Source organism: Aquarana catesbeiana, linkage group LG02 (assembly GCF_042186555.1).
Source record: "Aquarana catesbeiana isolate 2022-GZ linkage group LG02, ASM4218655v1, whole genome shotgun sequence".
NCBI classification, from domain to species: Eukaryota; Metazoa; Chordata; class Amphibia; order Anura; family Ranidae; genus Aquarana; species Aquarana catesbeiana.
In genome coordinates, this window is record NC_133325.1 from 487,550,719 (window position 1) to 487,575,043 (window position 24,325).

A 24,325-nucleotide genomic window follows, 5' to 3' on the forward strand; every position below is an offset into this window, starting at 1 on the left:
CTGTGTACAATCACATTGGAGGGAAAGCTGACAAGACTTTCTAGCAAGAGATTTGGGTCAGTTAGGAAACTGTACTTTATTTACTGATTGCTAGATCTTTGGGCAGTAAACTTTGTTGTTATTGGGGACTTTTTGTCTTTTGTTTTGTGCTAGATCTGAGGTCAACACTCACTTTTATTTGCTGTGCCATGCATAGCAAACAAAGTTTAAGAACAGTGTGCGCCTAAACCACATTATAATCAGTCTCATTAAGTGCACCTCCTTGTCACCATAGATAAAAGAAAAAAGTAAGGCACACACTAGTTAGGACCTATTTTCCCTGAATAAAGCGGTCCTGTTGCTGCTTAAATTTACATTGCTGTAGCCTCTACAGTGTATTAATTATAGTAATGCCGCAGCTTGTGTCCTTTTTCTACAGTAAATTTGGTCATAGCCTTGCTATTTAATATTATCCTATTGCTCACCTATTTTACACTGCTGTGGCATCTGCAGTCTCTGTTCAGGTAGTAAAACACCTGCCTGTACTCTTACATTTCACCAAATCTCCCTCATTAAAAACACCCTGCTCACTGACAACTTTAAACTGCTGTAACATCTGCAGTCTCTTAAATCTAAATGAGAGCTGGAAAGAAATTGTACAGTGGCAAGACTGTTTACTACAGAAAGAATAAGGACAGCCACAACGTATTACTGGCCAATTTATATCAGCCAGTAAAAGTGGGTCTATCAGTGGTGGCTGGTGCTCAAAATTGAGCAAGCTGAAAAACTAAACCGTTAGTAATGCAGGACTGTAAATAGCCATTTATCAGGAGATTATGTATCATTACTGCGCCCGTCACAGTAGGCCAATCACATCCACATTTCAAGTAAAATAAAACCACTTAACATAAGATGCGCCCCCCCCCCCCATCAGGGTCCTCCTTTACACCAGATGCTCCCCCCCCCCCCCATCAGGGTCCTCCTTTACACCAGATGCGCGCCCCCCCCCCCCCCCCATCAGGGTCCTCCTTTACACCAGATGCCCCCCCATAAGGGTCCTCCTTTACACCAGATGCCCCTATCACAGACAGTCGCCTGTCATCCACCTTTGGACGGCCGGGATGAGTCAGAGAAACCAGAAGTGAAGGCACAGGACCCACCAATCACACACCACAGCAGGGAACAATGCTATAGAGGGAATGTTCAGGGCACAGAGCTTTAGTGCCCCGAGGACTTTCTAAAGGAAGCCAATAGAGTTTCTTGATTGCAAACATGTGATGCTTCCCATAGCGGCTGTGTGTCTGGCGCCCTGCACACACTTAAAGTGGCCAGTGTTTGTTTTCTTCATTATTATGATGGAGTAGTGGACGGGCCACCACTGGTCTATATATAATTTGATAAAATCATTGTAGTAGGGTGCACTGAAGGGAAACCATATGGGAATGTCCCATCAGCTAAAAGGTGGAGCAGCCAGGTACTTGGGAAGCTTTTGAGAGAGGAGATCTCTAAAACTAAACAAAGAAGAAGGAAAGAGCCATTAAGTGTAGCAGCAAGGGGTTTATTATACACAAAACAAGATTAAGAACACTCACAAAAGTTGATGTGTGAAAAGACTGCATCTGAATAAATCGGTCAGTCTGCATCCTCAGCCCACAGCAGCAGCAAGGGTCCCCAATCCTCAGAGCCATCCAGCAGCATAGGAATCCAAAAGGCTGAAAAGATGGCCACCTGGGAACTTCCGGTACCAGCGTGGAGTGCAAGCATGAAGTGACGTCACACAGGAAGGGGCGGTAATGCATTTCAGGGCATGCTCAGTCGCTTCTTTGTCAAACCATCAAGGAATCACTGAGCATGCTCCGAAACCTCTTGCTGCTACACTTAAAGGCACTGTCCTTTGTTGCTATAATAATTTAATGAAAAGTCAAGCGTCACTGTTAAAGCTAAACATGGTTGTGGCACAGTCTTATTCACTTCTATATAGTGCAATGGCATGCAGCTTCACCTGCCAAATGGGACATGCCATAATTTTTTTTGCCACGCATCAAAGAAAATCTGTATAGGGCCATCGCCGAGTTTTGACAGGTTAAAAACGTGCCACAGCTGCCTGGTTTTGCTGCGGTGACATGCGTATGTGAAAGGAGACATTGTAAAGGTGGCAGAAATATTCTTTTTGTATGCCAACAACATACTAAGAGGGAGAAATAACGACAGCCTGCTCTCTCTCCAAAACCACAACTAGAAAAGCAACAGAGAAAATGCCATGTGTGCCTAACCATGAACAGTACGGACAGGCAAAAGGGGAAATTCTTTATACTGCAACCGCTACACCTCCAGAAATTGGAGCTCCAATGTCAGTTCTCTGCAGAGGTCTACGTCAACCCCAGCAAAGAGTGGAATGCTATGACAAACCACTACTAAAGCCAAATGTTTGATGAACTTCAAACAAAGATGAGACTTATATGAGAAATATTTGCTGAATGGGGGAGTTTACATGCTGACGTACAGAATGAGTGCAACAAACATTCTTAACAAGAGTGCAACAAACTTCTATATTATACTGCAATTAGTAGCTCTGCCACTTGGTGGTAGGATTACTTTAAGGTTTGTATAATGTAATGTTCTTCCTAATAGAACTACATGGAAGAAAATACTTCCGTTATTTCCCATTTTCGTGTTCCCCTGGAAGAGCTCAGTCATGTGTCCAGCATAATGTTGACTGGTAAGAATCATAGGGTTGCCACCTGTCCGGGATTCACTCGGACAGTCTAGGTTTTGAATCATGTGTCCGGTTTTCACATAGTTGCCAACATTGCAAAAAAAATGTGGGACACTTTTTTGGCTGTAGGTAGGGGGTGGGGCATCCGTTTGTAGGCAATACAAAGCGCCGCGGGGAAATTGTGGGCGTGGCTTAAGTGGGCATGGCTCAAGAGGGAAAGGACGGCGAGGGAAAGGACGGCGAGGGAAAGGACGGGACAGCAGCCCCAGATCCTACACAATAGAAATATGTGTATTCTAGAAAGTTTAACAAATCAGCAGATAAAGATACTCCAAACACCTGGTGTTAACGCTTCAATCATCCCGGCACCATGACTGTTATGGTGTCAGGATGATTGAAGCGCATTATTTCTGTTATTACATTGTAATATAAAATTAAATCATTCAACTCAACATAATGCCGAATCAGCGGGATCCCTGAGCGTGTCACATAAAAGAAGAAAAGATGACCAAAGACCTAGCCTTCTTGGCTAAAGGTGAATATGAGTTTCAATAGGGCTTGCCTGCTGCCCACTCAAATTAAAACACCTGTATGTTTCATCAACCCCAGTAATGAACGGCAAATGTATCACCGGACATGGGGTGATTGTCCTCTGAACTTAAACAAACATTACGTAAAAGGAGAGCAGAGAAAAATTCTGCAAAGCAGTTCTTCAACAAGGACCCACTAATGTTATTGAATACAAATCTTTATTAGTTATCAAAAATTAAACAAATTAGAAAAAGCAAAATGTGTTACAGATAACTCCTCCACATCAGATTGCAACTACCAATAACATATAATTACATCCCTGAGCGTGTCACCTGCCACTGGCAGAGTCCGTCCTCCCATCAGGTGCCCCCCGGCAGAGTCCGTCCTCCCATCAGGTGCCCCCCGGCAGAGTCCGTCCTCCCATCAGGTGCCCCCCGGCAGAGTCAGTATAGACCCCCCCTCTATTAGTGCAGACCCTCCCCTCCCATAACACCCCCCACCACACGTCCAGGAGCGGCCGGTGTTCTGCCAAGAAAGTTCCCCTCAGCAAGTAAGGACCCTCCTGTACTGCGCAGGCGCAGCGCTTGCGCAGTACGAGCCGGCGGAAATAGCCGAGCTGGGGAACTTTTCAGGAAGACACCGGCGCTGTGTGTTCAGTGGAGAGCGGAGGGGCCGATCCGTGCAGCTAAAGAAGCCGATTCATTAGCTGCACGGATCGAGCCCCCTTGCGCTCTCCACTGAACACTAGGGGGAAGATCGAGCGGCGGCGGCCATGTTGCTGGAGCCAGCTGCTCCAAAAATTTAAAAAAAAAAAAAAAAAAAAAAAAAAACAAACAACATTCCCGATTTTCCTGACGGAAATCCCGATTCGGGACAGCCTCCAATCGGGATTGTCCCAGGAAAAATCGGGACTGTTGGCAACTATGTTTTCAGTCTGCCTGAATCCCGGACACAGGAATCAGATCGGTCTGTGGCAGCTGGGGGTCAGGGAAGGAAGGAACAGAACTAGTTAATCCTTATTGGGCAGCAGCGGAGTAATAGTTGTGCAGCAGCTGCCGACAATTAAATTAAAGTCCCGGTCCCCTTGTCTATTTAAACCCATCAGGGCATGTAATTGCCAGGAACCGCAGCACAAGGATTACCCTGCCGGGATGATTTGATGATTTTCAGGCACACGTGGAGTAACCCTTGTGCTGTGGTTCCTGGCAATTACATGCCCCGGCAGATTGATATAGGTCTTGAGCATAAGGATTACTGCTGCAGGATAAGCATTAGCTAGCTGTGTTCCTTCCCCCCGACCCCCAGCTGCCACAGTCCGGTCGAAATCATGTCCTGGTAACCTTGTTGTTACCTTAGGAATGCTGCAGAGTAATCACTTGACCAGAAGGTGAGAAGTTAATAAGGAGCTGCTGCCTTGCTAGTCTATGTGCTGGTTATAAACTCTCATCCAATTCGCACTAGTGTGAACCCAGCCTCAGACTGCAAGTGTAAGCTGTCTGCCCCGTACATCATACCTGCCAGGCAGTTTCACACTGACAGCAAGACTCAATGAACTACCACAGCCTCTCAACAGCAAGCACCGTGGTAGTTCGTTTAGTACCAAGTCAACAGCCACAAAGGATGTTAAGACTTGTAGTTCATTAAAACACAGAGCTCTCTGTATGAATGTATGAATGATGCGGCCATGTGGGGGGGGGGGGGGGGGGGGCACACGGTTTTCAAAAAGCGACAGCTAGTATAGGGAACTTCTCCCCGTACTGCTGTCAAAGAGAGAGTGGGTAGCGGCTGCAGCATTGGGAACGTTACTGTACATGCTCCACCCTAAAAACAGGTAGAACATGTAACATGTTCCCAAAGGTGAACAAATACTTGTTCCACTTAGCCCTATGAAAAGTGGTCACACTGAGACTGATATCAGCTTGATCAACACTTTAACAAAAACTATTTTGATGAAAGTCTACCTAAATAATCAATTAAAATTGTATCAATCAGGTAAAATGACAAAGATTTTGGTAGATGTAATGATTATATATTTTATCCCATACATCACTGGATACTTTTAAAGCTATAATGTACTGTATGTGATACAGTAGATTGGCAGTCACAGGGTTAAAACCAGAAGGGCTCCATTCACACTCGTGCGACTCCTAAGTTGTGCCGACTTTGGAATGCAACTTTGACGCAACTTTGGATGAGTGCGACTTGGATACGACTTTGGCCAGTGATAATGGACAACTGTTGCCTTGTATTACATTCAGATACAGCTTTCAGGCAACTTTTGAGTGTTAACATTAAAGTTTAAGCCCCTCAAGTTGCATGAAAGTTGAACCAAAAGTAGTGCAAAAGTTGCTGCAACTTTAAGTCGCACATATATGAATGGTTGCCATTGGAAAATGACTTATCATGCAACTTTGATGTCCAGTGAATAGAGCCAAAAAATAAAAAGTACAGTTCAGGTACCATCATCCTTATCTTTGCTAAAAGTGCATATCCACTTTCATTCTTTAAAATGTTGCCCCCCACCTTCAATCCATAAAAAAAAAAAAAAAAAAAAAAGTTTTTCAAGCAATACTCACCTTCTCCATATTCCAGGGCTGCACTCTAAAGCTGGCTGTGCATCAGTAAAATTTCATTTGAAAATGTTAACTTTTGGAACATTTGTTTGATTGTCTAATGAATGGTTAGTGGGGCCAAATCAACCTTAGTGACAAGAATGGTGCAGGATGGAGAGTTATTTAACATGTTTGGGAGTTACTGCCCCACTGCGCTTTTGCTAAAGTGCAGCCAAGTTGTGGTTTTCGTGCAGGTTAGTTGCACTTTCCCATAGACTTTTATGAGGTCCTGTTGTGTTTGTGTGGTTTCAGAAAGCGCACCAAACCTCCTACATGCTGCATATTTTTAGAAGTCTATGGGAAAGTGCAGCTAACCCACATGAAACCTGCAGGTTAGCTGCACTTTGCCCAAAGTGAACTGGGACTACACTGGGGCAGTATGAAATCGCCCTTTTAGTCAGGACTACCACAATTAAGCAAAGACACAAGGTCTAAGGCAGCCTTTCTCAAGCTTTTCAACACAGAGGAACCCTTGGGGGAAAAAAAAAAAAAAAAAAACACACGCCTTTTGGTCTCAGTGAACCCTACTAAAAGTTACTATATCTACAACTCATGATAGTCAGTCAGTGGGAAGAATGCTCCTTACACATGTGGTCACTGGGAAGAACCACCCCCTTACAGATAGCAAAAAAGAACAATGGTGTCAGTAGAAACTTATCTGAGGCAGAAATTGCTTGTTGCTCAAGGAACCCCTTGCAACCCATGAAGAAACCCTAAGGTTCCATGGAACCCTGGTTGAGAAATACTGGTCCAAGTCTAAGCTCATATCTATGCATTTTGCAGTGCGTTTGTAGAGACACACTACAAGTCAATGCTACACACTACAAGGCACGCCCCAGAAAATGGGCCTTAAAAAAAGCACCAACAGGACATTCATGGATGTGAACGTAGCCCAAACTGTATAAGATTTTATGCCACTGAATGTCAACTTCACACTTCCAGTAGCTACACAAAAATATTTCACTATGGCTGCTTTCACACAAGTATCTAGCACCTGTGGCGATTTAGCATTGCACTCCTATCACTCATCCAAAAGGCCCCATGTCATTGGAATGAAAGCCTAAATCTACATCAGTGCAACACAATTCAATGTCCTATGAACATGGACTGTGTACTAGACCATTTTGCTCATATATCCTTTCCAACCTGCCATTTGTATGTTGATGTAAAAGGAAATCCTAAGGCTTTATTATCTATTAGGCTCAACTGCAAATTTCCTTGGACAGCCATCTTGTTTATTTATTTTTGTATTAATACATTTGACTGGATACATTTCTGTAGGAATACAACAGATTAAGGATAATGTAACTATAACAATTAAAAATGTTTATTAAATAATTCAATTTAAAAACAAAAAAAACATATTGACATAGAAGTGAGTGATAAGTATGTCTGCTCTAGATCAGGGTAATTAAAGTGCACCTATGAAAATAAAACATGGAAGCGGTCACGGTGTTTAAAAAGTGAAGACATGGAGCCATCTTCCTGACTTCACTGCCTAGCGACACCCTGACCTGGATTTCATATACAGGACAGTAGTTCAGGTTAGAATGGCAGCATGCTTGTTTTAGGTCACAAACAGACCTTAAAAAGCCAAAAGTAAAAAACACAGCTTACTTTGACCAAACAGAAAGGGAAAACATATATATCAAATTTGAGCCATGCACCTTACTGTCTCCATGATGCAGAGTTTATCCACCACTGCTGCTCCTCCTTAAATCAAAGAGCAGCACATACAAGCTTAGCAAACTCCCAGTACTTACTGGCAACTGCTCACAATGCATGCTGGGATTTTAAACACACTGACTCCCAGGGTTCAACAGGATATTTACTAACAGGTTCAGAATTGAACTGCAAAATTTTTGTAAAAAATACCCTTGATTTTGGGCCCCCCTGCGCTACAAGAGCAAAAAAAATTCCAATTTGTGCTAATGCAACATCCTCACCTCTGCAAACAGAAGAAGCCAACAATGTTTTGCATTATGCCAGGCCATTGAAATTTGTGTTGCCCTCTGAAGAGTGACCCGTGGTAGATCGCTATGTAGAGGGTGTTTGACGTGTGGTCAGGAGTTGTTATGTTGCTTCCTCACTGTCGCTTTTAACCCCTACAAACCTGCACCACCACCCAACAACCCAGACATGTACTGGCCATCCAGACTACTGGGCCGATGGCTCAGTGGGCCAGTCAGGCGCAGTCCTGGAGCCGCTCCTCACTGACAGTGAGTGATCATGATTTCACTCCTGTCACCAAGGAGCAGCTACCGACACTTGCTGGAGTGAGGATTAGGCTTTCTGCTCCCTCCAGCCTGCAGGGGAAGATAGACAGACTTTTCTTCCTCTCTCCCCTTATCACTTGTCACTTATCACATGACTGGAGAGAGGAAGGAGAAGCTGCCTTCATTCTGAAGAGCTGTCGGTGAGTACACGTGGGAGGGGGAGGAGAGGGGGGCTCTCTGATGCAATGGGGGACACTCTGATGCAAGGGGGGACACTCTGATGCAAGGGGGGCTCTCTGATGCAATGGGGGACACTCTGATGCAAGGGGGACACTCTGATTGGGGACTCTTTGATGCAAGGGGGGACACTCTGATGCAAGGGGGGCTCTCTGATGCAATGGGGGGACACTCTGATGCAAGGGGGACACTCTGATGGGGGACTCTCTGATGCAAGGGGGGACACTCTGATGCAAGGGTGACTCTCTGATGCAAGGGGGACACTCTGATGGGGGGCTCTCTGATGCAAGGGGGGACACTCTGTCGGGGGACATTCTGATGCAAGGGGGGACATTCTGATGCAAGGGGGGCTCTCTGATGCAAGGCGGGGGGCACTCTGGGGATTCTCTGATGCAAGGGGGGTTCTCTGATGCAATGGGGGACACTCTGATGCAAGGGGGGGCACTCTGATGCAAGGGGGGACACTCTGTGGGGGGACATTCTGACGCAAGTGGGGACATTCTGATGCAAGGGGGGCTCTCTGATGCAAGGCGGGGGGCACTCTGATGGGGGACTCTCTGATGCAAGGGGGGCTCTCTGATGCAAGGGGGGCTTTCTGATGCAAGGGGGACACTCTGATGCAAGGGCGGCCACTCTAATGCGAGGAGGACTCTCTGATGGGGGACTCTCTGATGCAAGGGGGAAACTCTGATGCAAGGGGGCTCTCTGATGCAAGTGGAGACGCTCTGATGGGGACACTCTGATGCGAGGGGGACTCTCTGATGCAAGGGGGGGACACTCTGATGCAAGGGGGGCTCTTTGATGCAAGGGGGACACTCTGATGCAAGGGGACACTCTTATGGGGGACTCTCTGATGCAAGGGGGGACACTCTGATGGGGGACTCTCTGATGCAAGGCACACTCTCTGATGCAAGGGGGACTCTGATGCGGGACACTCTGATACAAGTTCGACTCTGATGGGGGACACTGATGCAAGTTCGACTCTGATGGGGGACACTGATGCAAGGGGGACTCTTATGGGGGACACTCTGATACAAGTGGGACTCTGATGGGGAACACTCTGACACTATGCAAGTTATTGCCATAAAAAGTGTATGGGGACCCGGGTACTGCCCCAGGGGACATGAATCAATGCAAAAAAAGTTTTTAAAACGACTGTTTTAAGAGCAGTGATTTTAATAATGCTTAAACTGAAACAATAAAAATTAAATATTCCTTTAAATTTCGTGCCTGGGGGGTCCCCTTAGTCTGCCTGTAAAGCCGCGCATCTGTCTCATGTGTTTTACTGTTCCGCAGCAAAATTACATTTCTAAAGGAAAAAATTTCATTTAAAATTGCTTGCGGATGTAAGTTATTGCTGGGTCCCGGCAACATAGATAAAAATCACTAAAAAAATCAGACCGCCCGACAGACCCGAAAAATAGAAAAAAAAAAGGGGGTGTGGCCGGATGGTGAAGAGAGCAGTCGCATAGACACACAGCTCCGGCTCTCAACGGCCATCCTACAGCTATCCTTGGTCCTAGATCCTCGTGGAAGGCATTATTCTCTTCCCCACGGCTGTGGGCACCCACCAGACTGGCTGACATGGTGAAATACGGGCCGCCGCGGCCCTCACATACAGCGGAACAACTGGCGCAGTTCCGGAGGCAAAATGGCGCCGAGACACATGCAGGGCACTCAGACACGCTGCAGCCCTCCTCCTCAGCCATCCAGGACTCTGTAACAGGGGTGAGTGCATCAATTCCTGCTATATTCCGCACACCTACAGAACCCCTGCAGATACTAGAATCACAGCAGTCTGCTGAATTTAGTCAGACTGTGGATTCTCCCCCTGCTGAACCTACACTATCTACTATTATGCTGGCTATTCAGGATTGCAAGGCCTCCCTCTCCACTCAAATAGCTTCTATCCGTATGGACTTTTCACTATTGAAACAAGATGTCCAGAATCTCAGAGACCGCACAGGGGATGCTGAGGAACGGATTAGTACATTGGAAGATACTGTACATCCCATGTCTGTTACTATACGTGATACTACAAGCGAGATGGCGGCACTACGCGCTAAAATCGACGATTTGGAAAATCGCTCTCGCAGGAACAATCTCAGATTTGTGGGATTTCCAGAACGCGCGGAAGGTTCCCATCCTGAAAAGTTTCTTTATTCATGGCTGCGGGACATTTTTGGTAAAGACGCGCCCTCATTCTCACATGTTATAGAGCGCGCACATCGCACTCCTCCTCGTCCACCTCCAGTGGGAGCCCCACCACGCTCCATCATAGCACGTATCCTCAACTTTCAAGATAAAGTGGCCATCCTACGCCTGGCACGTGAAAAGGGCCCGCTCACATTTAATGGCAATAATATTTCTGTTTATCCGGACTTTTCTGCTGAAGTTCAGCGCCAGCGGATCTCCTTCTCAGCAGTGAAGTCTAGATTGCGCACAGAAGGCCTCTCCTACGCCATGCTCTTCCCTGCTAAATTGCGCATTATCCATGATGGTAGGGCTCTTTTCTATACCAACCCCAAGGAGGCCATGAAATGGCTGAACGATCAATATGGTGCAGCACATAGAAGCAGAAGAGACTGAGGGCACTCTTAACCTGCAAGGAAAGATCTACACCCTGCTATGCAAGCTACAGCGTCAACAGTCTGCATGTCTCTCCATTGTAATGTTTTTTTTTTTTTTTTTTTTTTTCCTGATCTTCTACTTTACAATCCAACCGGCACTGCTACGATTTACATCGTATGGTAACTTGCGTACCGGAACAATCATACCAGAACAATCACCCGATCAAAGGAGGGAGAGAAGGAAAGGGGAAAAGAGAAGAAGAGAATTTTTCAGCTCATCTATCCTTCAACAGGACATGTCTACTAGAGGGGAAGGAACAGAAGTTTTTTATTTCTCTTCCATCTCTCCTCGGTCAATAGTTGGGAGCCCCACCGGACCCCACGTTACCCCCCTACCAGCTTGTGGCGAGGCCACGGTACAGTTTTTTTTTTACTTCCGCAGTTGCTAGTTAGGAAGGATTTCTAGTTTAGGGATCCAAAGCTTGCTATGTTTGGGATAGCTGAGCGGGGTGGGGGGCACAAAGGTTTAAAGAAAAAGGTGGTTGGGGTTTTTTTTCAGGTTTTTTGTTTTTTCCTTCCTTTTTTACTTTTTATGTTCTTTCTAACACACCTATACCATTTGCTAATGGAAAGTCATCAAAGGCATACTGGGTCATTGCATATAGGGGTTTATTAATACCTCTGTGGTCAGTTATATGCCTAATGTTTTTTTCTAAGGCAAAGAAGGGAAAATTTTCCTGGTCCATGTTACCTTATCGGCAGACCCATGCACTTTTTTGTCATGTGCTTGTGTGTGCTTCAGGTGGCACGGCCTATCTACTCATATTAATATCAATTCAGAGGTTTACTTATGCATCTTTATTACTTCATGTTTTATTATGGCACAACCCCTCAGGATAGTCTCCTGGAACACTAGAGGCCTGAATGCACCTCAGAAAAGATCCTTGGTTTTATCTGTGTTAAAAAAATATCACCCTCACATTATTTGCCTCCAGGAGACTCACTTGACAGGTTCTAAGATAAGGGCTCTAAAACGCCCCTGGCTATCTAAGCTATATCATGCCACCCACACTAACTACTCAAGAGGTGTATCTATACTCCTGGCTAAATCCCTTCCAGCTGAGTTGATTAGCGTTAAAACAGACCCAGGGGGGAGGTATATTGTTCTTATATTACGAATTTCTACTATAATTTTTACATTGGTGAACATCTATGTTCCCCCTCCATTCTCAGTAAAAGTACTCTCTAAATGATCTCTGCAATTACTGAATAGGCCTTCGGGCCCTCTACTTTATATAGGGGATTTTAATGCAGTCCTGGACCCAACGGTGGATCGCCTGGGTGGGGGAGGCAGATCTTTTCCCTCATTTGTAGACTGGGCTCAGGTTCATGGTCTGACCGAGGTGTGGCGATGGAAACATCCGGATGAACGCCAATTTTCCTGCCATTCGGATTCCTTCCATACTATGTCTAGGCTAGATATGGCTTTTGCGTCGACGGAGACCCTTCCGGTTGTCTCCGCCGTCTCATACTTGCCCAGGGGGGTTTCCGATCATGCCCCCTTGTCTGTGTCCCTTCTCATCCTTCCAGGTTCGGGACCTGCTTTGTGGCGCCTGAACTCATACTGGCTGGAAGACGAGATAGTACAGGGTGAGTGCAGGATGAGTATTTCTAATTACTGGAAGCAAAATTTAAACAAAGTAGACCCCCCCACGGAGTGGGATGCATTTAAGTCCACGTTAAGAGGTACCTTTATGTCTATTACAGGTATTTTACGTAAAAATAATAAGATGCGCACTGAGGAATTAGAAAATGCTATGATAAGTGCGGAATCTGCTTATACCTCTAACCCTGTCTCTGACACTAGGGAGACATGGTTACAGTGCCGTAGGGAATATGAAATTCGTTTGCTAGATCTCACACAAAAACGCATGTTATATGTCTCACAAAAGTCGTTTGAATATGGTAATAAAGCAGGACGTCTCTTGGCATATTTGACCAAACCTGACCATACCCCCATTTCTGTACCACGAATCCTGACTACTCAAGGTACGATCAGTGACAATATATATATCAAAAAAGTCGCGCTAAAAATTAGAGGTAAAAAACTTCATAAAGATATGAAGGTGAATAGTGATCATTAGGTAGATGAATTTCATAAGAGTGCTGAGCAATGTAAATACACGCTTTAAAAATAAATGCTGTTGGTTAAATAGGACACAGAAATCATTGACTATGTCAATGATTTCTGTATATATATATATATATATATATATATATATATATATATATATATATATATATATATATGATTTATGGTTTACTACTTTTTAGTCGCTGCTTATATATATTAGTGTAAGCGCAATTTTTGTTTTTACCTTTCTACGATCAGTGACAACCCAAGAGACATCCTAGACTCCTTTCTAAACTTTTACAGTAAATTGTACACTTCCAGGGTTGACTATGATGATTCCCAGTTGTCTGACTATCTGGCTGACATATCCCTTCCCTCCCTGTAAGATGAGGGACGGGACATGTTGGAGGAGCCTATCACGGTAGAGGAGATTGCAGCAGCTATCTCCCAAATGCCTGCACATAAAACCCCTGGACCTGATGGTTTCCCGACTGAATGGTATGCTAAGTTCAAGGACCTCCTATCCCCCTTCCTTCTCCGAACCTATAACAAAGCCCTAGAGGCTGGGATCCTTCCTCCATCAATGCGGGAAGCTTTGATAGTTCTTCTGCTGAAGCCCCGAAAGGACCCACTTCACTGTGAATCGTATCGTCCAATCTCGCTTATAAACGTAGACGTTAAGATTCTGGCCAAAATATTAGCAAATCGTTTAAATACTGTGGTCACATCCTTGGTTAACAGCGACCAGGGTGGATTTATCCCTGGCAGGTCTACCAGAATGAACATACGCAGACTGTTCCATAACTTGCAATATCCACATGACTGCCCTCCTACACGCGTCATCGTGTCCTTAGACACCTGTAAAGCATTTGACAGTGTGGAATGGCCGTACCTTTTTCAGGTGTTGCAGAAGTATGGTTTTGGTCCCCGAGTGATAGAATGGATAAAAATTCTGTACACCTCCCCAACGGCTAGGATAAGGGTTAATTCATTTATTACTGATTCCTTCCCAATTACTAGGGGCACTCGACAGGGGTGCCCATTGTCACCCCTGTTGTTTGCCCTGGCTATGGTGCCGCTTGCAGTTCACATTCGCTCCTCCCCTATAATTAAAGGCCTCCCAATTGCAAATATAGAGGAGCGCATTTCTCTTTACGCAGATGATACACTGGTATACCTGGCAGATGCTGATGAGTCTCTGGGGGCGTTACTGGAGGAGGTCAACACCTTTGGGGACTACTCTGGATTCCGAGTTAACTGGGATAAGTCCAGTCTTTTCCCTTTGGATGTGAATGACCCCCCTCGGGTACACCCGGACTCTAAGCTTCAGGTGGTGTCTTCTTTTAGATATCTTGGGGTGTTGGTTCAGGTTCCCTTATCTTTATATGCTACTAATAATCTTGACCCTTTGCTGACCCGCCTCCAGGAACAAACTAAACAATGGATGGATTTACCGTTAGACCTCATGGGGAGGGCCAATATACTTAAAATGATTTATTTACCTAGACTGCTCTATATTCTCTCTAACTCCCCATGTAAAATATCCAAAGCTACTTTCAAACGTATAGATGTGATGTGTACTTCTTTCCTGTGGAAGGGCGGATCCCCCAAAGTGGCACTGGAGACCTTGAGATTGCCAGCTCATCTGGCAGGTCTGGCATTCCCTAACTTTTTCCTTTACTACATGGCATCTCAACTGGTGCATATACATGACTGGATGAACCCGGATCCAACTAATGCCTGTACAGCCACAGAGGGGGCTATCGCATCCTCCCATGAAACCTTACATAATATAATATATAGAGGCCAGGTCCCAGACCGTCCTGGAACCTCTCTACTCTCTATCTCCCTTTCACTGTTTAAATACATTACCACAAAAATATCGAAACATTCTTGGTTGAAATCCCCTAATAACCCCTTGTGGTTTAATCCCAATCTGCAAGAACTATACTCTTTTCCAGATGCCAATCGCTGGTATTCAAAGGGAGTTAAATATCTATGTCACTTATATACTACGCAGGGCTTTAAAACTTTCTCTCAGTTGAGTACAGACTTTGATCTACCAAAATCTCATTTATTTTATTATTATCAACTTAGACATGCCATACATACCCAATTTGGTACCCTAGATGATATTACTGATCTGCCTCCAATGGAAAAACTACTTAGGCAACCAGAACCCTCTAAATTAGTTTCCACCTACTACGCAGCCTTAGTGACAGACTCTAACCCTAGGTTTCACAGAGCACAGGAGAAGTGGGAGACATTGGATATTGAGATGGTAAAAGACGATTGGACAGAATTTAGTGACACATATAAAACCTCTGTCATTTCCTCCCGAGACCGTATCATACAAGTTAAAATTTTTCATCAAACCCACCTCACTCCGGCCAGACTGCATAAAATGGGTCTCTTGCCATCAGCTGTCTGTTTCCGAGGCTGTGGCCAGGAGGCAGACTTTTTACATTGCTTCTGGTCGTGCCCGATAGTTAGTGACTTCTGGAAAGAAGTGGGTGCCTTTATTTCGACTGTACTGGGCCTTCCTAATATAATTCACCCTAAGAACTGCTTGTTGGGAGTATTTGGAGATTTACATATACCATCACATGCCAAGAGACTGCTCCGTATTCTTTATTTTTATGTTAAAAAATCTATTCTACTGTCCTGGAAAGGTGCACAGACCTCTTTGAAGTCCCTCTGGTTAAAACTCATCAATGACTCTATTCCATTATACAAATTAACCTTTGAAATTCGTAAAAGAAATAAAACCTTTCATAAAATTTGGGGGAAATGGTTGGATAGTCCACTAACTCTTTCCAAAAATTGAATACAATTGATCATTGATGGGCCGTGCCGCAGGGACCCCCAATACCAGGTCCATTAATATGGTTATGCTGTGTAAAAATGCATATATCTGACTGTTGCGATTACTAATTTCTCAACTCTCTTGAAACGAAATGACATGCCTACTACGACTTGTGTGATCTACCTACTAATTGAATATGGCTTGTGTATACTGAATGGATCAGATATCCAGGTGTGTTTTGTTTTTGTTTTTATTTTATTTTATTTGTGACTGTTTTGTGTTTGTTGGTTTGTGTTGAACCTAAAACCAATAAAAATATCTTTAAAAAAAAAAGAAAGAAAAAACTAAAATACTCTGCCTCCATGGGAGGTGTCCCATGGGCTGCTGTCTTTTCGCTGTGACAGCTCTTATATAGGCAAGTGCGGGGCCTCCCGCTGATGTAACCGGAGGACCACACCCCCTCTGACGGCACATGATGTCAGAAGATGCGGGGTCACTCGGTTACGTCACCGAGTGGCCCCGCCCTTGCCTATTTAACAGCTGTCATAGCCAAGAGACAGCAGTCGGCGCGACGCCTCCCATCGAGGTGGAGGTTTTTATTATTTCTATTTCCGGGTCCGTCGGGCAGCGTGATTGAAGATGGATGGACATCGCAGGACACTTTTTTTTTTTTTTTTAATAAAGGAATTGTCAAAAACTGTCTATTGTCATTTTTACTTTTTGACACTTTTTTGGGGGGAATGGGTAGGGGTGTACCCCTACCCATTCACATAGGGGGGGCAGGATCTGGGGGCCCCCTTGTTAAAGGAGGCTTCCAGATTCCGATAAGCCCTCCGCCAGCAGACCCCCACAACCACCGGGCCAGGGTTGTGGGGACGCCGCCTAGGTCCTCATCAACATGGGGACAGGGTGCTTTGGGGGGACCCCTCCCCATGTTAAGGGCAAGCGGCCTGGTATGGTTCAGGGGGGGGGCGCTCCTCGCTCACCCCCCCCATCCTGGCCTGCCAGACTGCTTGCTCGGATAAGGGTCTGGTATGAATTTTGTGAGGGGACCTAACGCCAATTTTTTAAAAAAATTTGGCGTGGAGTTTCCCTTCAAAATCTATACCAGACCCAAAGTGCCTGGTATGGACTGGGGGGGGAACCCATGCCGGTTTTTTTCTTAATTCTGTCATAGGGTTCCCCTTAACCACTTCAATAAACTATATTATATACTATAAACTGCACTATATACTATGCACTGCATTTTATATACTACACTGACTGCACTATATACTCTAAACTGCAGTATATATACTATACGGACTGCGCTATATACTCTGGACTGCAGTATATATATACTATACCGACTGCACTATATACTCTGCAGAAAAATTGTGCCTTAGGTGTTGGTGGTGTCAGAACACTGTAACCCCTCCTCACAGTTACTCTTGTTGGGTGCAGGAACGGGCCACAGCGCAGACCTGAATTCCCGGGAGGCCGTCATATGATGGCCTCCCCTTTGCACGCTCCCCGCGCGCACCCTACAGGGCGCGCGCTGGGCGTGCTGTGATCACCGAGTCACTGAGGCTTGGCTGATCACCGATCCGAGTAAGGGGCCAGTCCCGGCCCCTTACCATGTGATCAGCTGTCAGCCAATGACAGCTGATCACATGATGTAAACAAAAGATCGGTAATGGTTTTTTTTTTTACTCACGTTGACAGCGTGAGTAGAAAAAAAAGCCAATCACCAGCTGGGATAGAAGAGGCACATCTGCCTCATCAGTGCCACCTACTAGTGCCAATTAAAGGAGCCCACAGTGCCACCTAACAGTGCCCACAGTGCCACCTATCAATGCCAACAAGTGCCACCTATCAATGCCCACAAGTGCCACCTATCAATGCCCACCTGTAGTGCCAATCAGTGCCACCTGGCAGTGCTGCCCATCACTGCCACCCATCAGTGCCCATCACTGCCACTCATCAGTGCCCATCACTGCCGCCTATCAGTGCCCATCACTGCCGCCTCATCAGTGTACATCAATGAAGGAGAAAAATGACCCGTTTTAAATTTTTTATAACAAAATATAAAAAAATAAAAACTTTTTTTTTTAAAAATTCAGTTTTTTACATTTTTTTAACAAAAAGTAAAAACTGCAGAGGTGATCAAATACCACCAAAAGAAAGCTCTATTTGTGGTGAAAAAATGATAAAATTTGGGTACAGTGTTGTATGACCTCGCAATTGTCATTCAAAGTGCATCAGCGCTGAAAGCTGAAAATTGGTCTTGATAGGAGGGGGGTTTAAGTGCCCTGTAAGCAAGTGGTTAAATATTATTTCAAAAATTGTAAATACATGCCCCAGTCAAACAGGTGCAGAAAAATTGGGCCTTGGGTGTTGGTGATGCATTAACACTGTAACTCCTCCTCACAGTTACTCACAGTTACTCTTGTTGGGCGCAGGATCGGGCCCTGCTGTTAAATATTATTTCAAAAATTGTAATTACATTCCCCAGTCAAACAGGTGCAGAAAAATTGGGCCTTGGGTGTTGGTGGTGCCAGAACACTATAACCCCTCACAGTTACTCTTGTTGGGTGCAGGAACGTGCCCTGCTGTTAAAAATTAGTACAAAAGTTGAAATTACATGCCCCTGTTAAACAGGGGCAGAAAAATTGGGCCTTGGGTGTTGGTGGTACCCTAGACCAAAAATATTGTTGGAAGCTAACATCATCATGATCCCAGATCCCTAGCAAATTCAATCAGTTACATCAGCATCAGGGGCTTTATAGCTGCTGATCCCGGACTGATTCATTTTTATAAATGTGAGCCTATCAACGGAGTCTGTTGACAGGTAATCCATTACAAACCCTCCAGAAGCACTGAATGTGCATTCAGAAAGCATGCTGGATGCAGGACAGGCCAGTAGCTTAATTGCATATTGAGCAAGTTCTGGTCAGTGGTCCATCCTCAAGACCCAGTAACCCAGTGGATGCTCTGTTGGAAAGGTCTCCAAGTCTGCTCTTGCCCCAAGATATTCCTGCACTATATAATGCAGATGCTGGTGATGATTGCTTGAACCTATCAGCCCTTGGTGCTGAGGACTGAAAAGTTGTTTAAAGGCATCGGCCAGCCAGCCACCTTCTCCGCCGCTCTTCCCCTGACCGAAAGAAGCATCAGAAACACGTTTTCCAGCACCAGGAAATGATAACCTTCCAGGGTCTAGAAAGGAGTTACATAAACTTTTCTTCAAGGCCTCCTGAACATGTGTCATCCTGTGCTCCCTCTGCGAAGGCAGGATGAGTTCTGCAACTTTACACTTGTAACGTGGATCAAGAAGGGTTGCCAGCCAGTAACGATCCGTCTCCTTGATACCACGAATCCTAGGGTCCTTTTGCAGGCTTTGCAGAATCAGGGAGCCCATGTAGCATAAGTTTGCAGAGGCATTTCACTGAGGAAGACATTGTCAGGCACTACCTCCTTCCAGCCACATACAACTGCTTGGGTTTCTGGGGATGGAAAACCATCCCTTGAAGACTTCTGCGTGTTATCCTCCACATCCATGCTGACACAATTCTCCTTCCCTCTTCCTCTTCTTCCTGTGTGTTTGGTGGCCCCGCAGGAATGCTATCTGCATAAAGGGGGCCTTGAGAGGAAAGGAAGCCCTCCTCTTCCTCCCGCTGTTCTGCCTCAAGTGCCTTGTCCATGATTCCATGAAGCGTGTGCACCAGCAGGAAGACTAGAGGGACAGTGTCACTGATGCATGCATTGTCACTGCTCACCATCCTTGTGGCCTCCTCTAATGGTGACAGGACAGTGCATCCATCCTTAATCAGTAGCCACTGGCATGGCGAAAAGAAGCCAAGCTCCCCTGAGCCTGTCCTGGTGCCATACTCACACGGGTACTCATTTATGGTCCCCTGCTGTGTGTGCAGCCACTGCAGCATTGCCAATGTTGAGTTCCACCTGGTGGGCATGTCAAAAATGAGGCGGTTGGTGGGCAGGTTGAATTCCCGTTGAATGTCAGGCAGCCCAGCACTGGCATTGTATGACCATCGGAAATGGCAACGGACTTTTCTGGTCTGCTTCAGAAGTTCCTGTAAGCCTGGGTACCTCGTCAAGAAACGCTGCACCACCAAATTCAGGACGTGTGCCAAGCATGGGACATGAGTCAAGTGTCCCTGTTGGAGGGCAGAGAGAAGGTTGGTGCCATTGTCGCATGCAACCATTGGCTCAAGCTGCCGTGACTGAAGCACCGCATGGCATCTTTTCGCCTGACTGCTTGCATAGCCCCTTGAACGCTTAGGGAGCATTGCTGGTTTAGAGGACAATTCTGCAGAAGAGGCTATAGAGGAAGAAGAAGAGGAAGGGGTGGAGCAGAGAGATGTGGCAGGATCACCACCAGCTTTTTGGAGGCGTGGTGGGGGAACAAGCTCAAACACTGAACCCTGTCCTGCATCCTTCCCAGCTGCCAGTAGAGTTACCCAGTGTGCTGTGAAGGAAACGTAACGTCCCTAACCATGCCTTCTAAACCACGAGTCAGCCGTAATATGAACCTTGCTGCTGACCACCCTGTCCAATGAGTCCAAAACATTGCCTTCCACATGAATGTAGAGAGTTGGAATGGCCTTACGTGAAAAAAAAAATTGTTTTGGAACCTGCCACTGTGGTACAGCACTTTCCTGTCAGGCCTGGGTTCAGCTCTTCCTTCTCAAAGCTGGCCACTCAGCTGTCAGCTAATTGCCAGCTCCTTTCTCTCCACAGTGACTCACCTGTTGATGATATCCTGCTCGTCAGTCCTGCCTACTTAAGCCGTCCAGTCCAGATGATCTCTGCCTTCGCCTTGGTCAAATCTCTAGAGATGTTCTCCTGTGTTCCTTGTAAAGACTTGCTTGGCTGACATTCCTTCTGGCTCCAGATCCTGCTTACTGTTCTACTACACTCATCTCTGACTCCCTGACATTTTGGCTTGTCTGACTACCCATTCCGGTTCCTGAAACGGTTATGTTTTGACTACGTTTACTCTGTTTACCTTATTATTATTATTAAACAAGTGTGATTTAACTTTACTTATGTCTCAGTCGGTTTCTGACAATTCCAAAAATTCACCAAAGGGGGCAGAGTCTACCAGCTGAAAAGGCAGCAGTTGCGGTGCTAGCAGTTTGGCCAAGCTAGCATTTAGACGCTGAGCATGTGGATGGTTGGACAGTATTTTTTTTTTACGGTTCAGCAACTGGGGAAGCGACATTTTTTTCTTATGTGGGTCTTTCAGGTGCTGTTGCCAATGAACTGCATGGCAGGTTGTCATATGTCTTGTCAAGCAGTGGTGCCCAAGCTGGTGTTGCTCTGGCCACGCTTGATCTGCTTCAGACATAGATTGCAAACAGCAACGGTGCGATCTATTGCACATGTGTCAAAAAAAGCCCACACCAATGAAATTTTGGAAGTCAGCGGGGAGTCAGCAGCTCCCTGCACCTGTGGAGCTCTGTGGTGTGATGCAATAGGGTGGCTGCCCTTAAGCTGGCCCTGGAGGACATCCTGCCTCATTGGAGCTGTGCCTCCTCCTCCTCCTCCTCACTTTCCTCCTCTTTTCTCTCAGGCACCCAAGTACAGTCAATGACCTCATCATCCCTCCCTCCTCGTCACTGAAGCAAACTTGGCACTGGGCTGCAGCTGGGGGAACATGCCTGCTAGTTTATTGTCCTTCTGTGGCACCCCTCTCTCTAGGTCCACGTTACTCCCTTCCTCAACCTGGGAACCAACATCGGAGCCTTCAAATTGCTTCACATCCTCCAGCAGCATGAAACCGACACTATGGTCGAATAATTCTGGTGACTCCTCCCTGCATGATGGTGGGGCTACGGAAGGAGTAACTGTGGACAAGGATCCGGTTGAATTGGCAGGTGCATTGGAAGGCAAACTAGTATGAGCCTCGGTGACAGAGGATGAGGAGGATGAGGAGGGCTTAGTTATCCACTCCACCAACTCTTCTGCATGTTGTTGCTCCATAACACGGCCAGCAGCAGAAAAAAAGGACAAGCGCGACCCGCCTGCAGACACAGAGGCTGCTTTCCCTCTTTTAGTGACCTGCGAGTGTCTGCCTCTCCTTGGTGGCCTTCCAGACATGATGGGGATTTTTTTCACACCACACTACATTGTATTATATACTGTGTTCACCGCCTGACGTGTATTAGAAACTGTACACACTGTATTATATACTGTGTACACCGCCTTCACTGTATTATATACTGTACACCACGAAATGCACTGTATATATAGTCTACACTGAATGCAGAGTGTATATATATATACTAGACTGTATATACAGTATCTCAAAAAAGTGAGTGCACCCCTAACATCTTTGTAAATATTTTATTATATCTTTTCATGTGACAACACTGGACAAATAACACCTTGCTACAATGTAAAGTAGTGAGTGTACAGCTTGTATAACAGTGTAAATTTGCTGTCCCCTCAAAATAAGTCAACACACAGCCATTAATGTCTAAACCGCTGGCAACAAAAGTGAGTATACCCCTAAGTGAAAATTTCCAAACTGGGCCCAATTAGCCATTTTCCCTCCCCGGTGTCATGTGACTTGTTAGTGGGGAGCAGGTGTGTTAAATTTGGTGTTATCGCTCTCACTCTCTCATACTGGTCACTGGAAGTTCAACATGGCACCTCATGGCAAAGAACTCTTTGAGGATCTGAAAAAAGAATTGTTGCTCTACATAAAGACGGCCTAGGCTATAGGAAGATTGCCAAGACCCTGAAACTGAGCTGCAGCATGGAGGCCAAGACCATACAGCAGATTAACAGGACAGGTTCCACTCAGAACAGGCCTTGCCATGGTCGACCAAAGACGTTGAGTGCACATACTCGGCGTCATACCCAGAAGTTGTCTTTGGGAAATAGACATATGAGTGCTGCCAGCACTGCTGTAGAGTTTGAAGGGGTGGGGGGTCAGCCTGTCAGTGCTCAGACGATACAACGCATTCTGCATCAAATTGGTCTGCATGGCTGTCGTCCCAGAAGGAAGCCTCTTCTAAAGATTATGCACAAGAAAGCCCGCAAACAGTTTGCTGAAGACAAGCAGACTAAGGACATGGAGCCATGTCCTGTGGTCTGATGAGACCAAGATAAACTTATTTGGTTTAGATGGTTTCAAGAGTGTGTGGCGGAAACCAGGTGAGGAGTACAAGACAAGTGTGTCTTGCCTACAGTCAAGCATGGTGGTGAGAGTGTCATGGTCTGGGGCTGCATGATAGCTGTTGGCACTGGGGAGCTCCAGTTAATTGAGGGAACTATGAATGCCAACATGTACTGTGACATACTGAAACAGAGCATGACCCCCCTCCCTTCGGACACTGGTCCACATGGCAGTATTCGAACATAACGACTCCAAACACACCTAGAAGATGACCACTGCCTTGCTACAGAAGCTGAGGGTAAAGGTGATGGACTGGCCAAGCATGTCTCCAGACCTAAACCCTATTGAGCATCTGTGGGGCATCCTCAAATGGAAGGTGGAGGAGCACAAGGTCTCTAACATCCACCAGCTCTGTGATGTTGTCATGGAGGAGTGTAAGAGGACTCCAGTGAAAACCTGTGAAGCTCTGGTGAACTCCATGTCCAAGAAGGTTAAGGCAGTGCTGGCAAATAACGGTGGCCACACAAAATACTGACACTTTGGGCCCAATGTGGACATTTTCACCTAGGAGTGTACTTACTTTTGTTGCCAGCAGTTTAGACATCAATGGCTGTGTGTTGAGTTATTTTGAGGGGACAGCAAATTGACACTGTTATACAAGCTGTACACTCACTACTTCTACAATGTAAAGTAGTGAGTGTACAGCTTGTATAACAGTATGTATATATATATATATATATATATATATATATATATATATATATATATATATATGTGTGTGTGTGTGTGTGTGTATATTAGACTGTATATATATATATATATATATATATATATATACAGTCAGGTCCATAAATATTGGGACATCGACACAATTCTATTCTTTTTAGCTCTGCAGACTTTTAGCTTTAATTTGAGGGCATTTACATCCAAATCAGGAAAACGGTGTAGGAATTACAACAGTTTGTATATGTGCCTCCCACTTTTTAAGGGACCAAAAGTAATGGGACAATTGGCTGCTCAGCTGTTCCATGGCTAGGTGTGTGTTATTCCCTCATTATCCCATTTACAAGGAGCAGATAAAAGGTCCAGAGTTCATTTCAAGTGTGCTGTTTGCATTTGGAATCTGTTGCTGTCAACTCTCAATATGAGATCCAAAGAGCTGTCACTTTCAGTGAAGCAAGCCATCATTAGGCTGAAAAAACAAAACAAACCCATCAGAGAGATAACAAAAACATTAGGTGTGGCCAAATCAACTGTTTGGAACATCCTTAAAAAGATAGAACGCACTGGTGAGCTCAGCAACACCAAAAGACCCGGAAGACCACGGGAAACAACTGTGGTGGATGACCGAAGAATTCTTTCCCTGGTGAAGAAAACACCCTTCACAACAGTTGGCCA

The 24,325-nt window shown here is 45.5% G+C and overlaps 1 protein-coding gene across 1 annotated transcript in view; it reads right to left on the reverse strand.

Annotated features, from left to right (window-relative positions):
- LOC141128437 (putative helicase MOV-10) overlaps window positions 1-24,325 on the reverse strand; it is a 142,421-nt gene that overhangs the window by 96,707 nt on the left and 21,389 nt on the right. The gene's annotated exons all lie outside the window — the stretch shown is intronic.